Source organism: Aethalodelphis obliquidens, unplaced genomic scaffold (genome assembly GCF_003676395.1).
Source record: "Aethalodelphis obliquidens isolate GAN/ISIS:26980383/991018 unplaced genomic scaffold, ASM367639v1 scaffold12, whole genome shotgun sequence".
Lineage (NCBI taxonomy): Eukaryota > Metazoa > Chordata > Mammalia > Artiodactyla > Delphinidae > Aethalodelphis > Aethalodelphis obliquidens.
The window spans coordinates 6600330-6618930 of NW_020837956.1; the positions used below are offsets into that span (position 1 = coordinate 6600330).

Here is an 18601-nt window from a genome sequence, read left to right on the forward strand (position 1 = left end):
CGATCACTCTGATCCTGAAGCTGTACCCACCTTGGAACACAGCTCCCCACTAGAGCAGTGGGGCTGCAGATGTTGGTATGGAAAGGAGGAACCATGAGTGATAAAGTTGACAGGACACACACAAGGCCGCATACTATAGGTTTCCATTGATATGACTATCTAGAATCAGCAAATCTATAGAGATACAAAGCAGATTAATGTTTGCCAGGAGCTGGAAGAGGGAGGAATAGGGAGTGACTGCCTAATAGGTACAGGGCTTCCTTTTCGGGGTGATGAAAATACTTTGGAACTAGATAGTGGTGATGGTTGCACAAAACTGTGAATTTACCAAATGTCATTAATGATATATTATATATAGTATGTATTTTACCACAGTTTAAAAAAAAAAAAAAACCCTAACAGGAAAGAAAAACCCTTGGGGTATAAGGACAAGGGAATTGTTGAAGTTGGTATATTATTCACTACTTAAGAGCCAAGAGAAATCAGCCATGCTGAAAGAACTCAGGCTGCAGACAAGTAAGTTTTCCTTTAATACAGAGTACATGTTCTCCCCCCAGAATTCCTCATTCTTGTACATGGTTTTTGACCCCTACAAATATCTCTGGAAGAATACTAAGTGTGGACAAGGTAAGAGGTATTTCTATTGTCTTCCTTTTTTCAGCTGATGTCCTATCTTCTGGTAGCACGTGTGATGGAGAGGTGGTTTCGTGCAGCACTGGAAAGCAAAGACTTGAGAAATGAAGCAGAATCACGTTCAAGCCTGGGTTCCATCATCTACCACTTGTGAGATTCGGGAGAATTCACTCTGCCTCACTAATAATAGTACCTGTACTTCATAGGATTTTTATAAAAAATAAGTGAGATTGCATTCATAAAGTAGCTAAGCACTCATAATGTGGGTTATAATTTTATAAGTGTTAAAATATGCAATTCACATCTTATGAATGCCGTTCCATATCTGGAACTGTGGAATCCCTCTTGGAGGCTGGTGAAACCCTCTCTATAATGACTTCCCTTAGTTTTTGTCTGATGTTCATCTAAGTGGTTGGTCTATGTCCTGTAGCAGAACTGCATCCCATAGGCTTTGAGCCACATGCCAGCGACACTCCGGGGTAGACATTCAATCCCAATGAAACACGAAGCCCAGGGAGCTAGAAAAATGCATAATCCAAAGACGACATCTCTTAGCTTTGGACTACACTGTCATTTGTTTGTAGCATATTTCCTTCCTGAATATATTTTGTTCAGCCTGACACTGAACAGGTTGGCTTTTCTGAGCACACACCCGCCGTGGGTCAGGGAAGATGATTCAGGAGCACATTAAAATCCTGTTCCCTCCCTGTTTTGGCGCCCTGACAGTCTGCACTACACCGTTTACTCGGCTTTCAAAGGCACATCTCTCTTTGCTCTAGAGTTGCATTTGCCGCCCAGTCCAGCCCCTGGGTGTCTAATCCTTCAGAGTGGGACTGTCTTCCCATCCCCCTATCCCAGCACAAAGCCTCCTCTGCCCAGTGCTAACTTCCTGTTGAATCCAATTGATTAATGCATGTGAACAGCTCTGAGAAGTCCTAAGCTAGAAGCAGGACAGTGGAGATAACAGATTGGAAAAGCCAGAGTATCTGCCCTCCCAGTGAAGACTGGGTAAAGGAACCCCAGGTATCTGAGTCAGGCGGAGATCCGAATGCAGGGAGGGATCACATTTTGCAGAGTCAGGGGTGCTGGCGGTGGCTCGCTTGCCAGTCACAGGGGTTTCTTTAATGAAATCCAGAGAACGAGAGTGATGAGCAACACATGTGTGAAGCTGGCTTGCAAGCTCTCACACGCAGCCCGAAGGCCCAGAAGGTGAGGGGAGGCAGGCAGGCATGGCTTCACCTCCCGGTTATGCCATTGACTAGGCTGGAAGACCTTGAGTAAATTATTTGACCTCTCTGAGCCTCAGTCTCTTCATCTGTAAAATGAACGTGATCTTGCATACCTTCCAGGATTGTTGTGAGTTCTGAGAGCGGGTATGGAAAATGCCTGGCGTGTGTCCACAGGTCAGAAAAGTTCTTTCAAATTACCTGCCAGCTGGCATTTCAGGACCTTCAAATGCAGACTCCTATAATACTGTGTGAAGGGTTAGCAATGAGTTCCCAGTCAAAATTACCCAGTTGTTGCAAACCATATATCGGATAAGGGGTTAATGTCCAGAATATATAAAGAACTCTTCTTACAACTCAACAACCAAAAAAAGAAACCACCTGATTAAAAAATGGGTAAAGTACGTGAACAGATATTTCTCCAAAGAAGATAGCAAATGATCAATAAACACATGAAAAGGTACTCGATATCTCTAATCCTTAGGAAAGTGTAAATGGTGGCTACTGTCAAAACAAAGTATTAGCAAAGTATTAGCAAGGAGGTGGAGAAATTGGAACCCTTGTGCACTGCTGATAGGAATGTAAAATGGTGCAGCCACTATGGGAAACAGTACGGTGGCTGCTCAGAAAGTTAAACATATGATCCAGCGATTCGGCTTCTGGGTATATACACAGGAGAACTGAAAGCAGGGTCTCTAAGAGATATTTGTACACCCATGTTCACAGCAGCATTATTCACAAGAGCCAAAAGGTGGAAGCAACCCAAGTATCCTTTGATAAATGAATGGATAAACTCAATGGTGTGTGTATATATATATATATATATATATAATGAAATATTATTCAGCCTTAAAAAGGGAAGGAAATTCTGATACATGCTACAACATGGATGAACCTTGAGGACATTATGCTAAGTGAAATAAGCCAGCCACAAAAAGACAATTATTGTATGATTCCACTTATATGAGATACTTAAAGTAGTCAAAAATCATGAAGGTGGAAAGTATAGTGGTGGTTGTCGGGGTCTGGGGACAGGGGAGAATGGGGAGTTGTTGTTTAACAGGTACAGAGTTTCAGTTTTACAATGAAAAGAATAATAAAGATGGAGGTTGGTGGCGATTGCACAACAATGTGAACGTACTTGATACCACTGAACATTACACTTAAAAATGGTTAAGATGGTAAATTTTATGTGTATTTTACCACATTTAAAAAAAATTTGTCAAAAATAAAAGTGCATAGTTGTTTCATGCTATGTACTATAGGGATGAAAGAGAATGAGAAACAAATTGTCCTGGCCTCAAGGGTTACAATCTCTGAGGAAAGAAGATAAACACATGCAGAATGAGGCAGGGTACCATCTAATGTGGGTCAGTCCTGGAGAAATCAGAGAAGCAAGTAATCAGTGCAGCTGCAGAGTCAGGGGGACTCAGGTGGTGGGAACTAAAGCCTTGAAAGGTAGGAAGAGTCTAGAAGGGCTTGGGAGATAGAGGAGGGCATTCCAGGCCTGGGATTGGGAGAGGAACAATGTGAAAATCTGTCACCTTGGAGAGAAGAAGCCTGTTGAGAAATCATTTGGGTAGACAGGTTTTGATAGAGATGTGTAAAGCAGTCTTGAAGAAAAGCTGGGTTAAATGTCCACGTGATGCTGCAGGAAAAAGGGGGGCACTGAATGCTCTGGGGAAGGTGTATAGTATAATGTCTTGCATTTACCCAGCACCACTCTCTCATTATGTCCTTGTACTTCCACTACAGATAGTAATATTATCCACATTTTAGTGGGATAGAAACTGGGGTAGGGAGGTGAGCGACTCCTCTGGTGACACACATTTCATTAGCTGCAGAGTTCGGAATGGAGCCCTCCATTCCTGACTCCAAGCACAAAGGTATGAACTCTTCATTTTCTTGTTCTTTGTTCTATAAATATTTATTGAGCACTGACTACGTGCCAGGCACTCCCTCTTCTTGGACAGCTGAAGTGTGAGAAGACTATTAGATACCCAGGCAGGTAGATACATGAGTCTTAGAGGGGAGGTTTGGACAGACGTAAAAATTTAAGAACCATCAGTATATAAGATGTATTTGAAGCCATGGAACTGGATATAGATGATAGTCTTTCCTATAAATACAAATAAATGCTTGAAAGAAAGAAAGAGTGGAAAAAGAGAAATTCTCAGAAATGAGAGACAGGCATACTTAGGATTGCTGCCTAATTTCCTTCAGTTCCACTGCCTGGTTTCTCTTAACTATCACACGTGGGCACACAATAATTGACATAATTTACAAAAGAGAAAAAACATCATAGTACAGTAAAAGTCCACAGGTTTGTGGCTTGATGTATAATGACCTCTTAGACCATCCCAGTGACTCAGGGCTAGAGAGAGTTGAAACAAGGTGGAAAAAAAAATTAGATGCTGACCCAAACAAAACAAAATACAGAAACTGAAACTCTGACTCTCAGAAAGAACGCCGATATTGTTCTGGTTCCCCCATCTCACCACTGTTCAGATATTGGGGATGCTCTGGTCCACATCCATGATCTCCCTGGGAGACAAACTAATCAGGCTGGTCAGAGCCAACTCTCCAGCCCCCAGGCATCCCATTAACCACCAGAAACAAACTGACTGGGATTAGAAGTGAGATTAAAATTTTCTTAATGCCATACCCACTTCTGTTTGGGGGAGGTTATCTATACAGACCCTAAGCACAGAAAAGGAAAACCAAGTCTTTCAGTTTAAATGAGAAAACTTCCTCAAATTACAGCAAGATCCGGAGGTCAGATACCCTCAGGGCAGAGTGAGTGATGTGGATAGGGCATGAGAAAGAAAAGCTGTTTAAAACAGGGATGAGAGGGCTTCCCTGGTGGCGCAGTGGTTGAGAGTCCGCCTGCCGATGCAGGGGACACGGGTTCGTGCCCCGGTCCGGGAAGATCCCACGTGCCGCGGAGCGGCTGCGCCCGTGAGCCATGGCCGCTGGGCCTGCATGTCGGAGCCTGTGCTCTGCAACGGGAGAGGCCACAACTGTGAGAGGCCCGCGTACCGCAAAAAAAAAAAAAAAAAAACCAGGGATGAGAAAGGTAAACACACCAGAGCAGATGGAGAAAGGAAGCCTCGAAGGCTGTGATTCTAGGCACAAGTTCTGAGGCCACTGCAGGGAGAGGGGCAGCAGGCCTGTCAGAGCACAGTGAGACAAAGGGCATCTGGGTATCAGGGTTCCCCCGTCCCAGACTCACCACTTCCACCACCATCTGTCTCCATCGCCTCGGGAAGGGGCAGATTACGCAGAATGGAGTGGTCTCTAGAACCCCCAAGAACAAACAAGGACAATTATAAGAAGTGGTTGATCTCAGAGTCCCCAGAAAGTGGCCATCCTTCCCTGCAAACCTCCCCTCTTTGCACCAACTACACTACACCCCACAGCAATATCTAAAATTCCACTGGGGCAATTCATTCCTTTTGGTTCAACCAGAAAGCACATCAGAATCACCTGGAGAACTTTGAAAAATACAGTTTCTAGGGCACCACATGAGACTCACAAATCATATTGTCTCTTTTTTCTCATATCAAACAACACAGTTGGTATCTCTATTCCCATTTTACAGATGAGGAAACTAAGCTCAGAAACATTAAGCAAGTAACTCAACGTTACCCAGCTTGTGATGGTTGGGATTTGAACCCAGGGCTATCTGCCTCTTTCCCATACATTATTTATTAGATGCACTATCTGAAAAAACAACCGCCAAATCCACAATCAACTTAGCTCTCAGGAGTCAAGCTCCTTCCTGTACATTCAGGTCTCCGCACCCTTCACCAGGGCCCAGCGATGAGGTCATTCTGGCACTCAGGCTGTCTCTGGCCAGGCCAGCTTCCTATTTTGATGGCCCAGAAGCTGAGAGAACATCTGTAGGGACCAGGGCCGGAATCAAGCTCTCTGCAGAGTCTGCTAATGTGGGTGTGTTGGCTCAAACTATTTGGACTAAACAGAATCTAAGACCTCATGCTTGGGGCAAGGTTTTGAAAAGAAGCAGTGGGGGAGTGGGAGGGGGGTTACCCACGCCCACAATACGGATGTGAAGAATAAGTAAATGTACACAGATGTAGCCAGGCAGGGCAGGATCTGAAAGATAAACCAGAATTGGCTCAGTAGGAAGGGATGAGCTAACTTCCGACGTCAGCTTCTCCTGGTTGCTTTCTCCGAAGCAACTTCAAAGGCAGAAAAGCATCAGTCTAGTCTGGAAGGCTCCTGGACCCATCTGTGAGGGGTAGGAAATAGCAGGAGAGGAGAAAGACTTCCATCAAGATGCCCTTGGCCGACTCTTTATCCCCGATTCTTAGAATTTTTAGTGTTAATAAAGAGAAAAGAAACCAAGGCTATTCAGGCTGTCGAACTACGCCCCCTCTCCTGGATATGTTCTAAGCCTGCCTCTCTGAGACCAGGACAGCCTTGGCTATGTCCCCAGGCATGAGCTGTCAGCCTCCTCCCTCCAGACCTCAGCCGGCTCCTGAGTCTATACCTCCTTCAAGGAGGTAGATCCAGAGGCTCACCCAAGTCTATCGCTGCTAATAGCTCCAATATGTGTCTTAAGGCACCTGTTTCCATCCCTGAGAGGAAGCAGGGAGCACCCGGAAGCAGGAACACACGAGTCCTCTGCACTCTAACCACAGGTTGTCTTCCCAACATCACTACAGCACAGCGCACCCGCCGGTGCTGTCCGAGGCGGAGCAGGTAACTAGCATTTCGGGGGATTAACTGGGAGACCCTTGCATCTCATGACGTCGAGGATGGTGCCAGAGGCGCAGAGCCCTGCTGCACTCTCTGGCCGCAGTGGCAGTGGTGCTGACAGCCTTCCCGGCTAATCCAGCACAGGCTGTATTAGCTTCGAGCTCCCTCCTGAACTTGCCTTTCGAGACCACAGCCCACAGCCTGTCAGCAACGCGGTCCAGCCCAGGCACGAGCCCAAAACATGCACACGCCCATCTGCTGGGCTGGGCTGGCAAGATCTCCAACGTGATTGGTGGACCCTGGCTGGGGATCCACCATGTCAGAGCAGGAGAGCAGGCCTCGTTCTACCAGGGCAGTGCTGGCTTCCCCCAGAGGAGCTCCTGGTCTCTCTCTGCTAAAGCCAGGCCGCATTCTTCTGGCACTACCCGCCCCAGGAAGACCCTGATGTTCGTTCCCAGTGGGCTCAAGCCCCTTGTCTCACTCCCTATAACTGATTGAGTATTTTTGTGTAACTTAACTGGAAAGTGTCAGACCCATTTAGCTAAAGGCAAGCTATAAACAACCGCCAGGAGATGTTTCTTAGGAGCTTTCTTAGAACTAGAGTCTAGGCTTCAACCTTGTTTCCAGGGTATGTATTTCAATCTGATTTCCAACTCATCAAAAAAATCCTTTAGGCACAGTACTGGAATTCCCAAGGCGTGAGTGTTGGCATGTATCATTCAGAGTGGCTGGCATGTAGCTATACACAAAGAGGAGTTAGGAAACAAGGGTGAAAAGGCAGACCTTTCCATTAGTATGTTTACCTGGGTCATGACCATACTAGTTAATTAACTACTGCTTTACGTAGCAGGGTATAGATCTGGGTGTGTGGTAGGCTGAGTTCACCCATATTGTTCTTTGAAATTATTTGGTTCTTCTTGCCCTTTATGCTTCTATGTCAATTTTAAAATCAGGTTGTCCAATGTTGTAAAAAATGCTAGTTTAGATTTTGATTATAAAATTGAATTATTGACCTTATCAGATTCATTTGGGGAGAATTTCTATTATGTTTTCCCATTCAAAAGCACGGTACGTCTCTCCATTTATATAGCTCTTACATTGTTCAATAAAGTTGTATATTTTTTTCCATAAGTCTTTCACACCTAAAAAAAATATAAATATGTATATATGTATGTGTGTGTGTGTGTGTGTGTGTGTGTGTGTATATATATATATATATATATATATATCCCTTAGATGCTGAACACATAAAGGTCTACTCTGATCACTGCTCTTACCTGCAGCTTAGTACAAACCTGCCTCCATAATCAGTGACTCCTTGACAGGCAGAGATAGAACGGATCCCACCTGGGATTGCTGAGACAAGCTTCCTAACGCCTCAATTCCACCACTAGAGCTTTCTCTATTTTAGTTTGTAATCAGCAGGCAACATTTTTTTTTTTTTGGCAAGAGCATTATTTCAGAAAAAATTAAAATGTTTGCAGCTTATATATATTTTTAATGAGATGCTTTAAATCAGAAAATGTGATAGATTTCTACAGCTGAAAGTATTTCTAATTTTCCCGTCAGTAGAGACTTCCACGGAACAGAAGGCGACTAAACCTTCAGAAACCATCTGTCATTTGTATATTCTATAGTATCACCTGGTAACGCCTCACCTTTGAACAAATGTGGTCTGAGATGAGACCGAGTTGCGATGAGGCAGGAGAAATCAGAACATTTGGGGGTGCAGAAGGGAATAATCAGATGGGAATGTTAAAGTGAAATGCCCCCATTGTAATGAGATGAGCTGAGAGAGAGAGAGCGGGGAGGAGTTTGGGAGAAGAGGGAAGACACAGACTGGCATGAGACAGTCCCCTGGGGACACTCCTGGAGCCAAGGACAGGGAAGCTGTGTGGGGAGGACTCGCAATGGGGAAGGGGAGGAGGCATCTAAGTGGATCATAGAGAACAACAGAGTGGCCAGGGTGGCAGAGCAGCGGGGAGGGGGATGAGGGGGGTAGATGCTAAACACTGTGAATGGTCTTACTTTCCCCCTCTCCTGCCAACTGATCAGCCTCTGTCACCCATGCTGTGCCCTAAGCCCTCTACACCGATCCCAGATCCCCCTCATTCCCTAGAAAGCCTCCACCCCTGACTCAGCCCAAGGGAGGGGAGCTGGGACACAGCCTCCCTGTTCCAGTCTGATGGCGGCGCAGCAGAAGAGCCACTGATTCACTCAGCTCGGGGAGGGCTCGTTCCCTTCCCAGGGAATGCGAGTTATTCTTCTTCTTCTTTTTTTTTTTTTAATGTATTTATTTTTGGCTGCGTTGGGTCTTCATTGCTGCGTGCGGGCTTTCTCTAGTGGCGGCGAGCGGGGGCTACTCTTCCTTGTGGTGCGCAGACTTCTCATTGCGGTGGCTTCTCTGGTTGCAGAGCACAGGCTCTAGGCACACGGGCTTCAGTAGTTGTGGCTTGCGGCCTCTAGGCACGTGGGCTTCAGTAGTTGTGGCACGCGGGCTTCAGTAGTTGTGGCTCACAGGCTCTAGAGCGCAGGCTCAGTAGTTGCGGCACATGGGCTTAGTTGCTCCGGCATGTGGGATCTTTCCGGACCAGGGCTCAACCCGTGTCCCCGGCATTGGGAGGCGGATTCTTAACCACGGCACCACCAGGGAAGTCCATGAGTAACTATTCTTGAATGACTCCAATACTTTGTGGTTTTTCATTCTTGCTATTAGATTGTGGTGGTATCTCGAAGCTACTTAGTCCATCACAATCTAAAGTTTTGATGCTCATTAAGACGCAAATCTCATGGTCACTCAGGCTTGAATAGGATCTAAGATCAGGGGTTTTTGTTGTTGTTGTTGTTTTTATTAAGGTATCATTTACATGCTGTAAAATTCACCTGTTTTTGTGTATGGTTCTGTGAATTTCGACAAATATATACAGTCTTGTAAACACCACCACAATCAAGATATAAAACAGTCTATTACCTCAAAAATCTTCCCCTGTGTCCCTTTGTAGTCAATCCCCTACCCCTACCCCTACCCCACTCCTGGCATCTGTTTTCCAAACCTGAAGTTGCGCCCTTTTCCAGAATGTCATATACACGGGATCATATAATATGTAGCATTCCGAGTCTGGTTTCTTTCATTTAGCATAATACTTTTGAGCGCAATATCAGGTTTTTAAAGAGGATAGGAAGAAAAAGAACTAGAAGGAACTGGGCATTAGCTGAGTCTTCAAATAGTCCCCGAAAGGTCCAGGCAAAGGAAAGTAGGAACCCCCAAAATACAATCTGCCGCCTTTGCAGCTAAGGGCTGCCCCTAAATAAAAAGGGCTCACACACAGACGTAGAAAGACACTGGCTGCCTTGGAACAACTTAGGCTAACATGAACTGTGGTCAGAAGACACATACTTCAATTCGCTTTGTGATCCTGGGTAAGTCACTTAGCCTTTCTGAGAGTCACAATTTCCTTCTGTGTCCAATGAGGACCAGACCCAGCCAATCAGAGCACCACATCTCCTTGGCCACAGTGATGACCTCAGGGACAGACCCTCCCAGTGACTTCTGCTGAAGCTATGAAGAAAGATACCTCCTCTTGTCATTCTGTGGGTTCCTAAAATATCAATAGTTGAACTTAGGCCAGGAGCTGCAGGTGGCCATTTCCGCCACCACATGGGAAGAACTTGCCTGTGAATAGAGCCAGCCAGAAGACAGCAGCCTGCAAGGACAAGACAGCAATGTGATGACACCAATGTGTGAGCACCCTGATCCAACTTTGTTTCCATCTATCCCTGGACCGGGCTTGAACCAATACAGTCCCTTTATTTGCTTAATAAAAGTAATACACAAGCAACCTCACTGCTCAGAGATGTTGGAAGGATCATAAAATAACACCTATGACAGGGCCATGTAAACTACACAGATATATGGTGTTAAAATTCTTCTATTTCAGACTCTAGAAACATGATTCCCAATCCTGCACCTTTCAGAGCTATCACATCTTAATTCCCAATAACCCTAAGGCCAAAGGCAAAGCATTTGTTAGGCCACACATTACGGCCAAACATTCAAGACTTCTCAGCATGGCTCTTTGCAAGGTGACCGAATCCAGTCCAGTCCAGCCAATGCTTCCTGAGAACAAGGTACAAAGCTAGGATCTGTGGTTATATAAGGCTTAATAAGATACAGTCTTTATCATGAATGCAATTCAAAGGAGAGAGAAAACACATCTGGTTGGGAAAATCAGAATAAGATCCTTGAAGACATGTTATTCGAAAAGGGATGGGATTTCAAACAGTGGAGGAGAGCAGGAAGGCACAGAGGAAGGAAATACTCGGCTAATGCAGAAAACAGCAAATAAGTCCTTTGCTTCAGGTGTAGTTTATCTACAGGTATAAAGGAATTAAGTCAGAAAGACTGAGAATACTGAAGAAGACTGTAATTGCTAGGCAAGAAGTCATTATTTAATTCTAAAGGGAAGAGAAAACCCTGAAAGATTTGAGCAGGAAAATAACATAATTAAAACTGTGCTAATTAATGATTTCAATTAACATAATTAAAACTATAAACCTGGTAATAGTGTGTAGGCTGAGCTGGAGATGAGAGAGATTGGCAGCAGGGAGGCCAGTGAGAGGAAACCACAGGAGACCAGGCAACAAGTGACACGTGCCCGCACCGGGACTGCGCACAGGAAGATTTGGGTGGCAGAGACTGTCAGCACCAACAGACAGGACCTTCCAGGAAGTACTGAGGGAGAACAAGGAGGGAAAGGAACGCTATAAAGGGTGCAAGCCAGGGAGACCAGAAGAATGGAGGTGCGGTTACCATCACGAAGGGAAGCTAAGGTTAGGGAAGGGATTTTAAGTGCATTGCTGGATTAGTTGAATTTGGGATGCTGGGGTCATGTCCAATTGAGATGTCCAAGAAGCATTTAGAAATGCAAATAAGTTAGCAGATGGGGAAAGTCTCGGGACCCAGAGGGAGGAGAGAGGAAGAGCTGTGGGGTGGACGAGGTCCCCGAGCAGAACATGGAGAGCCTTCAGGAGAGGATGGGAGGGAGAATCAGCAGAGGGCACCTGGTTGGACTTGACTCTTCCAACCCTGACTGTCTACAGCTTGTGGCTCCAGGGTAGAAGGGGACCAGTGACGGCAGATGCTGGGGAGCAGCTACATGTCAGGGATGAAAGGAAAGGCACCCATGAAAGAGGCAGAAAAGGAGCCGAGAAATCAGAGGAGAACCAGTATCATTCTGCCAGGCAGCTGAGAGGAGCCATGAGCCTTGGACAAATGGGCCTCCACTTTGGGCCTCAGTTTCCAGCTGTATGGATGGACACACTGCTTCCCGCCCTGCCTCTCGGCCCACCCGTGTGAAAGGTAGACAGGTAACATGTGTATGAGTGTCCCAAGGAAGAGCACGGAGTGTCCCACGACTGGCAGGCCTTGATTCTGCCAGGGCAAGGAGGGGGAGGGGGAATGACTCCATGAGGAGTGTTTGGGGGTTCCTGATTCATCTAAAAGATGAGCGGACGCTCAGGCAAGCAGGCAGCCTGTAAGCGCGCCAGGACGTGGGCCAGGGGTAATTCATGCTCGCTCGCTCACCCACCGGCCGTCAGGATTTCATTCTGAAGACAGCTGTGTAGGAGGAACATTTGGTCTCAAGTTGGCAAGGCTGGCATATCCACAATCCCCCAGGGGAACCGTCCAGCCCCCTGTGTGGCAGGAGAGACGCTGGTCACCAGGTTCGGCCCTGACAGCACACAGCAGGAGAGGCACCCACAACTGACAGCTGCCCCTCCCACAAAGGTGACAGCTCCCCCTCAGAATGATGGTGCTCCTCTTCCCTCTCTGCCCAACCCATCCCCGAATTGTTCCCATTCTCCAAGATCCGGGTTTGGGCCTCACCTCCTCAGAGAAGCCTCCCCTGACTCCCCGTCTCCAAAATGATGCTTATATCCATCGGATTTCTAAAACACGTGAGGCTGCAGGACCCAGTCACTTATTACTGTCTAGTGTTCCTACTTGTTCATTCTTTCCATGAGACTTTCCGCACACTTTGGAGGATGCTAGGGGACAGGCAATGTGCAGGTCAATGGAAGGAAAGAGGTTCAGCCTCTCATGTTCTCCAGAAACTGGACTGTGTTAACAGGACTGAGAACGGCTCCTCAGGTAAAAACAACACCTGGCAGGAAGTGAGAGGAGCTTTAAAGCTGATGGAGATGTCCTCAGCATCAGAGAAATCAGAGCAAGGGGCAGACTCCAGGACAAGGGAACTCAGGAAAGGCTTCCTGGAGGAGGTGGCTTCTCCGTCTGATTTGCCTAACAGGTTGATTTAACCTTAAGCAACTGATTTCTTCTCATGCCCTTCTGGCCCTGGCACATGACAGCACTGAAGCAAAATGCTTTAGGCAGTGTGACCTAGCCACAGGAACACGGGCCCTATTGTCACACAGACCTGCCTTCCAACCCTGCCTATCACATAATAGCTCTCTAATTTGGGGCAAGCAACTTAATCTCTCACAACCTCAGTTTCCCACCCACCTATGAAATAGGCATGAAAGTACGTATGTCAAATGGAAACGGTAAGGAGTAAATGGGAAAATATATGGAAGGGCTTAGCACAGCACCTAGCACACAGTACGTGCCCAATTAGCGTTAGTTCCCTTCCCCACTCCCCCCCGCCCCCAATGCTAGAGTCTGAGCCCTGGCTTTCATGAGAAGTGTCTCCTGTCCTTGCTCCCATCCTCCCCAGGATAAGGGTCTGGCCTGCCTTCCTCATTCATTTGCATGTGCATCTTCAGACAAAATGTACAAAACAGTCACGTTCTAAGAGCCATTTCCTCTTTGGCGAACATTTGACTTTTCTGCCTCCTCCCATCTCCCCTGAGCTCCTTTCCCTTCCTATTACTCTTCCAAGAGCCAACACTCACACAGGTGTGTGTCATGAACCCCCATAACGGCTTTGCAGGCACTACTTCACTTAATCTGCAAAACAACCCTACGAGGTGAGCACCATCATTAACCCCGTTTCCCAGATGATGAAGCTGGGCACAGAGAGGTTAAAGGACTTGCCTGTGGTCACCGAAGCTAACAGGGAAGGGGCTGAAATGCAAACCCAAGCAGTCCCCATTCAAAGTCTACGTCCTTAGCCCCAGACTGCACTGCCCACGTGTCTTACAGTTTCGTTAGGTTACTCTTCGCAGGGACTAAATCACTCTGAGATATTTGTTCATACCGAGGTGATGATCTCTGAGGAATGCATAGAGCCATAGGAGAGCCTGAAGCAAGGAGCACATTTAACTCAAAGACATAAACTTCCAGTGGGGATAGCGATGGTGGACAGCCTTACCGTAGTCCCCAAAACACCCCCCAGGGTGATGGACCACAGACAGCGAGGCAGTCATGTCTGTCCCTATGGCTCCAGGGATCTGCCCACATCACCGGCAACTGTTTCCGCCAGAGGCTGGCCTGGCCTAGTGTCACAGGTTGGGTCCCCAGAGAGCCAACTCTGAGACGGACATTTGCGTGCAGGAGGTTTATTGGAGACTGCTCTCAGCATCAACCCCTGTGGGAGGAGTGACGGAAGCGGGATGGGGCCCAACGGACTGTGATGCAGCCTTAAAGGTCTTAGCCAAGTCTCAGGGGTGCTCTGCAGCGAGGATGGCTTTACAGAGCTGTCTCCCATTGAGGTAAGGGGGCAGGGCCTTTTGACTCCCCAGAAGCAGGTCATTCCATAGGGGCTGCCCCCAGGGAGGGGTGGACCTTGGGCCAGAAGGCTCTCTTCCTCTGAAGGCAACAGACTGGAAGAGAGGGGCCTGTGGTGATTGTGAGCCGTCAGTCATCCCTCCCGGCAGCTGGGGGAATGAATGCTTCAAGCCTGTAGGGGGTCCGTGCACCACGGCATCCGCCACTACCCTGAGGCTCACGGGTTATCTTGACACTAAAGGCTCAGGCCAAAGTCCTGCTGCTCCCAGGAAGGCGGGAGCACAGACCTGGGCGCCTCCCTCCTCTCCCACGTGTCAGACTCCAAAGATGCACCACAGTGCGGGCTGTTCCCCAGACACTCACTCACTTCCAATGCCCGAGCCACGCAACACAGGCAACCGTGCACTTGCCCGGACGAACATGCTGCCTTTCAGGATTGCACTCCTTGCCTAAGATGAGGGCCGACTGTAGACCAGAACTGAATTTCAGTTTAATGTTGTCCATCGGGCTGCAATTCCAACCCGAACAACCTAAACTGGGCACTTTTTAACCAATTCACGATCACCCAGCCTCGACGGCACGTTCCGTGCTATGCCATCTGTTGTATGGTATATGTCCATAAAAAGTAGGGGATGGTCCTGCCTTCAAGGAGATTTTCTTGAGACCACCCCAAGAACTGTTACACAGTAACAGTTCCACACTGGATCGCACGAGACACTGGCTTGCTGTGAAATCAGAGTTCTGAGAAGGCGGGGTTCAGCAGGCCTAGGGCAGATCATGACTCAGCAGACAGAAAGAGACCACAGGGTGCATCTGGAATCCACAACTCCCTAAGCCCTGAGCTCTACCTACCAACTGCCTGGGGTAAGAGAGAAGGATGGCATGTGGGGATGTGGAAGGGAGGAGAAATGGCATTTCAGGCAGCTACCTGGCCGACTCCATGACCTGCTTCAACTCTTGGCTCAAACCCCATCCTCTCAATGAGGCCAATGCTGACCGTATGTACTACTGACTAATCATACCCCAGCCTGCCCACTCCCTCAGCACCCAGGGGCTTCCAGTGCCCCTTACCCTGCTTGGTATTTTTTTTACCATAGTTTTTATGATCTCGTCACATACTATATATCATTTACTATTTACTCCGTTTAGTGTTTATTATTTGTCTTCCATTTAAGCTCCATGAACACAGGCATCTCGGTTTTCTGTACTGATGTATCCAAAGCTCCTTGAATGGAGTTGGAATATAGTAAACACTCAATAAATACTTGTTCAATGAATGAATAAGAGCTAGTATCTGTTGAGTACTTGCTATGTACCGAGACAGGCCAGCCACCAGGGAGGTGGTGGTGAGTGGCCAGAATCCCTGCCCTCACCAAGCTCACCATCAATCTAGTACTTTCTCAAACAAGCTCTGAGAGAGGAACAAACCCTAATGCCCTAAGCCATGGAGGTCAGCAAACTACGGCCCCTGGGCCAAATCCCAGCCACTGCCTGTTCATGGACATAAAATTTTATTGAAACATTAATTAATTTATTAACTCATTTATTTGCATTGTCTGTGGTTGCTTTTGCGCTACAATAGCAGAGTTAATTGTTTTGACTGGGATTGTATAGCCCACAAAGCTAAAAGCATTTCCTATCTGGCCCTTTGTGGCAAGAAGTTGCCAGCCTCTGATCTCGGGCGTCTATTAATCATAGTGAATTAGCATCTCTCCTGTGCATCTACAGTTGTCCTAGTTATGTACCGTCCTTGGGAGGATCGAGAAAATAGTCATTCATGTCATTTTGTTCTGTGCTCCAGATGTGGAATTCTACTTGAGAAAGAAAAGAAACAAACGAACAGGAAAATATCAAATAGTGTGTTAGGTACTGACTGGGGGAAGTGAGGCAAGATACCACAGAAGCACATAGAAATCTGCACATAGCCTGACATGGAGGATCCATGAAGGCTTCCTGGAGGAAGTGACATCTAAAATAGTATTACTGGACATCCCTGGTGGGGCAGTAATTAAGAATCTGCCTGCCAGTGCAGCGGACATGGGTCCGAGCCCTGGTCCGGTAAGATCCCACATGCCACGGAGAAACTAAGCCCGTGTGCCACAACTACTGAGCCTGTGCTCTAAAGCCCATGAGCCACAACTACTGAGCCCACGTGCCACAACTACTGAAGCCTACACGCCTAGAGCCCGTGCTCCACAACAAGACAAGCCACTGCAATGAGAAGCCCGCGCACCACAACAAAGAGTAGCCCCCGCTCACCGCAACTAGAGAAAGCCCGCATGCAGCAACGAAGACCCAACGCAGCTAAAAATAAACAAATTAATTAATTAATTTAAAAAATAGTATTATTATTGTTACCAGCACTACTACCAGCCACCAGGGTAGTCCCTGCACTTAAAGTTTTTGTTAAAAGGGTAGACCTCATGTTAAGTATTCTTACCATGATTTAAAAACAAAACAAGGGGGTGGGAGGGAGGGAGATGCAAGAGGGAAGACATATGGGAACATATGTTTATGTATGACTGATTCACTTTGTTATAAAGCAGAAACTAACACACCATTGTAAAGCAATTATACCCCAATAAAGATGTTAAAAAAATAAAAAAAAAAAAAACAAAAAAAACAAGGGCTTCCCTGGTGGCGCAGTGGTTGAGAGTCCGCCTGCCGATGCAGGGGACACTGGTTCGTGCCCCCGTCCAGGAAGATCCCACATGTAGCGGAGCGGCTGGGCCCGTGAGCCATGGCCACTGAGCCTGCGCATCCGGAGCCTGTGCTCCACAACGGGAGAGGCCACAACAGTGAGAGGCCCACGTACCACAAAAACAAAACAAAACAAAACAAAACACCTTAAGACAAACTCAGTCAATGAGACATCTCCAGACAGACGCTTTTTACTCTAATAATACTCATCTCCCCACCCCTTTGGGCATCTCTCCCAAAGGGGTACATTTACACATCAGACCCACATAAGTCATAGAACTGATGGTCCTAAAATATTAACCAGAAAACCACAGGGGCTGCTCTTTCAAAGCGAACACTCTGGGTCCAAGAGGCTGAGCTGTGAAAAGTAGGCCATCTCTTCAGCAAGTGGCCTCCATCTTTAAACCACGGGAAAACACCACGTGTCAATCAGGGGCAAAGACTGTGTGTCTCTCAGTGAAGTCATGCCGCCTTGCTACCCTGACGGTTGTTGTAACACCCCTCTTCTCTAAAAGCAAAGCAGAGCGCTCACTAACCATGGTAATCAACTGGCCCTAAAATACCTTCTTACCAGTCCCTAGACCACTGCCTGATACTTCTTCCTGGTTCAAAAGCACCCAATCTTCCATCATTTTCCACATTCCTATTTCCTTCACCTCAAAATTTTCATTAACAGTCTCCATGTGTCGTTTCACACCAGTGGGATTTGGTTTCCTTTCAGGAATATCTGGGGAATATCATTCTCATGGCCCATGAATGTAAAAGTTTATTTAAAAAATTTTTAAAACATTTTACAAATAATAACTCTCTGTCTCCTATGATCTGCTGGGCATATACACAAAGTTGATTTCTTTTTCTTGGGAGAAGTGTCTCTTAAGAGACAGAAAAGAAACTGGTGGTGATGAAAGCTCTTGACAGTTAAAAATGTTGTGCTCTGGGGCTTCCCTGGTGGCGCACTGGTTAAGAGTCCGCCTGCCGATGCAGGGGACGCGGGTTCGTGCCCCGGTCCGGGAGGATCCCACGTGCCACGGAGCGGCTGGGCCCGTGAGCCATGGCCGCTGAGCCTGCGCGTCCGGAGCCTGTGCTCCGCAACGGGAGAGGCCACAACAGTGAGAGGCCCGCGTACCGCAAAAAAAAAAAAAAAAAGTTGTGCTCTGTTAAGCCCCAAATGGCAATTCAGGCTTGGTGTCCTCGGCAACACTACTGTACCCCCAGTGCTGTTCTTCTGATGTGTGGTTCCCATTTTCTTCCTCTTTTCTAATCCAAGGTTAATGAAGGGACTCAAAAGCATCCACGCTTGTCAGTGTCGTTGCACTATAAAATTATGACCCTATATCCTTTAAAAAAAGGCAAAATATGCCCGTGACCCAAAGATCTTCTCCATAGTGATCTGTTTCCCTCATAAGAACCCAGAAGGGTCTAGAACCCTGCCTCCAGTTTGGTAGACTTCTAAGTCATTGCCAAGTCTATCTTTCTTGCGGTGAGGTGAACATACCAGTTTTATCCCTGTGAAGGATAACCAGAGCATCCCTCAGCCCCCACTCTGCATCAGAGTCACCATGCAGGCTGATCAATTACATTCCCAAGGTCCCTTGGACTATTTTCTGCTCAAACTTGAAAAATAAGCCCCGTA

At 47.0% G+C, this 18601-nt stretch overlaps 1 protein-coding gene across 1 annotated transcript in view; it reads right to left on the reverse strand.

Annotated features, from left to right (window-relative positions):
• Window positions 1-18601, reverse strand: part of PRKCE (protein kinase C epsilon) — a 510344-nt gene that overhangs the window by 418009 nt on the left and 73734 nt on the right. The window lies entirely within an intron of this gene.